This window comes from Hyperoodon ampullatus (assembly GCF_949752795.1).
Source record: "Hyperoodon ampullatus genome assembly, chromosome: 18".
Classification (NCBI taxonomy): domain Eukaryota; kingdom Metazoa; phylum Chordata; class Mammalia; order Artiodactyla; family Ziphiidae; genus Hyperoodon; species Hyperoodon ampullatus.
The window spans coordinates 40408380-40411817 of record NC_136931.1 but is presented as its reverse complement, the minus strand read 5'-3'; positions in this window follow the sequence as shown (position 1 = coordinate 40411817).

The window sequence follows — 3438 nt, the reverse complement described above, 5'->3', positions numbered from 1 at the left end:
GTCCTGACCACATGCAGGCCCCGTGCTAAGTGCTTCACACACATGTATCTCATTTAATCCCCACAGTATCCCTCGAGGTGGGTCCTGCCACCCCCGCTTTGCAGATGAGTAAAAGGAAGAGCTGAGACCATGGTTCTCTGTCTCCCAGCTAGCAGGTGGCAGAGCCAGCCCTGAACCCACAAGTCTGGCCCCAAGCCTGTGCTCCTGTCCTACACGTGACTGGGTGAAGGAGGGAGGGAGGGGAGGCGGCATGAAGGGGCCCAGGCTCTGGGTCCCCCTGAAGACACATGCAGCGTGGTTCTCAAGGCGGGGAACAGAGAGGGAGAGGGGCCAGGAGGGCAGGCGCTCTGAGTCAGAGGAACCGCCAGAGCCGGGCCGAGCCTGTCAGAATGATGAGGATGAGGACGGCTAACATTTGGCTCCTGCTTACCATGTGCCAGGCACTGTGCCAAGCGTTTCACAAATGTTAGCTTGTTCAGCCCCCATGGGAAAGGGATGCCGTGTGCCCCATTTTACAAGTGAGAAAACGAGTTCTCTGTTTGCCCATCCACCCCCGCGCCAACCACCACTGCTCCAGACACCCTACCAAGCTTCCATGCACCCATCTTTACAAACTTCCACCCAACCGCCCATCTTTCTTGTCTTCCAAACACACAAACTGACCCGTCCTTCCATCCGCTCCTCCTTTTTACTTTTTTGGGCCGCACTGAGAGGCTTGCGGGATCTCAGTTCTCCGATCAGGGACTGAACCCGGGCCCGGGAAGGGAAAGCACTGAGTCCTAACCACTGGACCGCCAGGGAAGTCCCCATCCGCCTATCCTTCCATCAGCCCACGCATCCTTCCCTCCCAACCACGCAGACAGAACACGATGAGAAATCACACACAATCCCAGTCCAGGGCCGTGGAGTTGCTACCCTCTCTTTTTCTTCTTGGTAGGGGGAGGGGGATGGTCCCGAACTCACTGAGGACATGGTGACTGTCGTGCCCCCACCCAGCTGGGTCACCACCCCTAACCCCCAATAGCATTCTCTGAACTTCCTGATCACCACTACAGCCCCTATTACCCTCGACGGCTCTGTGACATAAAGAATCTCAGGGAGGGACCCCACATGGTTAGTTTAGGAGCTTCTCTGAACAGTACCCTGGAGAGTCTGATGAAAACAAAGGACCCTCTTGCCAGAAGCATGCATGTGGGCCAGAAACGTTACACGTTCTTTCCCAGGGGGAAGTGTGTCATGGGACACACACACACACACGTATCCACACACGTACACACTTCACGGGCCCTGGGTTAACAAGCACAGTCTAGAACAGAAACACATGGCCCCGGAGTCTCACACACCCATCACGCTCGCCTCTAGAGCTGGTCCCGGGGACTGTCCCCAGAGAGGCCCTTCCAAGGCTCTTGCTGCATCCGTGCGGCAAGATAACACACTCTCTCTGGCTTCATATCTCCGCCCACACCCACTGTCTTCCCATGTCACCAGCTCTGTGGCCTACGAGCCCCTGCCCTTCCCAACCAGCCTAAGGTGGGCAAGGCCTGGCCAGGGAATGACAAGGCAGGATCTGCAGAGAATCTGGAGAAGACGGAAAGGGGGGAGGGAGATCCTGCCTGCAGATGGCATGGAGGTTGGGGGGGAATGGCCCGAATGACCCAGGGGGCCCAGGATGGAGAGGGCGGGGCTGAAGGATGTGGCTGAGCCAGGCTCTTCCAAGAAGGAACGTCCCTTCCGGGGAGGTGGATGGGAGACCACGGCCCCTCCGGGAATGAGCGGGATGCTTGGCTGGTTACCTGCGCTACAAACGAATCATGAAGGGAAGGAGGGGGCGTCCACTCCAGCTCTACGCAGGGCCCCCAGCTGGGGATGTGGGGAGCGTCCTTTTGGGGGCCAGCTGTGGAGAGAGAATGAGAGAGAGGCTGTGAGTGAGACAGGCAGTGAAAAGGAGAAAGATGTAGCCAGAGAGACGAGAGGTCAAATACAAGTTTAAAACCACAGGAAAGGGGCTTCCCTGGTGGTGCAGTGGTTGAAAGACCGCCTGCCGATGCAGGGGATGTGGGTTCGTGCCCCGGCCTGGGAAGATCCCACATGCCGTGGAACAGCTGGGCCCGTGAGCCATGGCCACTGAGCCTGCGCGTCCGGAGCCTGTGCTCTGCAAGGGGAGAGGCCACAACAGTGGGAGGACCGCGTACTGCAAAAAACAACAACAACAACAACAAATAAAAACACAGGAAACAACACTGTACATTATCACATATATATATGCAGACACACTGCACTATATCTACATACAGTGTATGTACATATATATATATATTCACACACACACACATCATGCAATAGTATATAACATTATATGATATAATCCATCAGCACTTCAATCTAGCAAAATACAGTCAGGTCTCATCATCTGAGGTGCTTATGTGCTATAAGGTCACCGTGAATTTGCGATTATGGCCGCTGAGCCGCAGCCCCTGGGGAAAGACAAGGTTAGCTTTCTGCCAGCCTCTGGTGCCATTCTCAACCCATCAATACATCCCCTTGGTTTATGTGTGTTTCTGTTTAAAGACACCTTGTTTGGGACTTCCCTGGTGGCGCAGTGGTTGAGAGTCCGCCTGCCACTGCAGGGGACACGGGTTTGAGCCCTGGTCCGGGAAGATCCCACATGCCGTGGAGCAACAGAGCCCGTGAGCTACAGCTACTGAGACTGCGCGCCTAGAGCCCGCGCTCCGCAACAGGAGAAGCCACCGCAATGAGAAGCCAGCGCACCACGAGAGTAGCCCCTGCTCGTTCCAACTAGAGAAATCCCGCGCACAGCAACGAAGACCCAACTCAGCCATAAATAATAAATACATAAATAAATAAATTTAAAAAATAATTAAAAAAAACAATAAAGACACCCTGTTTAACATAAACGGTTGATTCGCTCACACCGAGCTCAAGGCCTACAGCGCTGTAACTCATGCCTGGGGGCAGGTCACCTCACACACGCGATCTCTCCAGAGCACATCGCAGCCTTCCTGGGCTTATGGACATCGGAGGGCACTTCAGCCCTACACGGGAGGGGCCGTCTTTAACAGCAAAACCACCCACAGAAAGTACAAAAGTGCAAAACAACAGGGCACTAAAGAGGATGCTTGTTTATAGCTCTCGAGCTGAACAGAGAGGCAGAGGGTCGCCGCGTTCAACCTCAGCTGGTAGCACGTGCATCGGGAGACTCAAGATAGACTCACGGCTCTGCACACGTCTGCAAGTGACCAGGAAAGCGCCGTGAGTACTGATTTGGGGGTTAACAATGTTAGCAAATAGGCGGATTCACAAATATGGAATCCACGAATAACAAGGATTGACCTGATGACGGTAATGATGGTGGCTGTGATGACGATGATGATGATGATGATGGCTGCTGGTCTGAAGTACTCTACACGTATCAGCCTG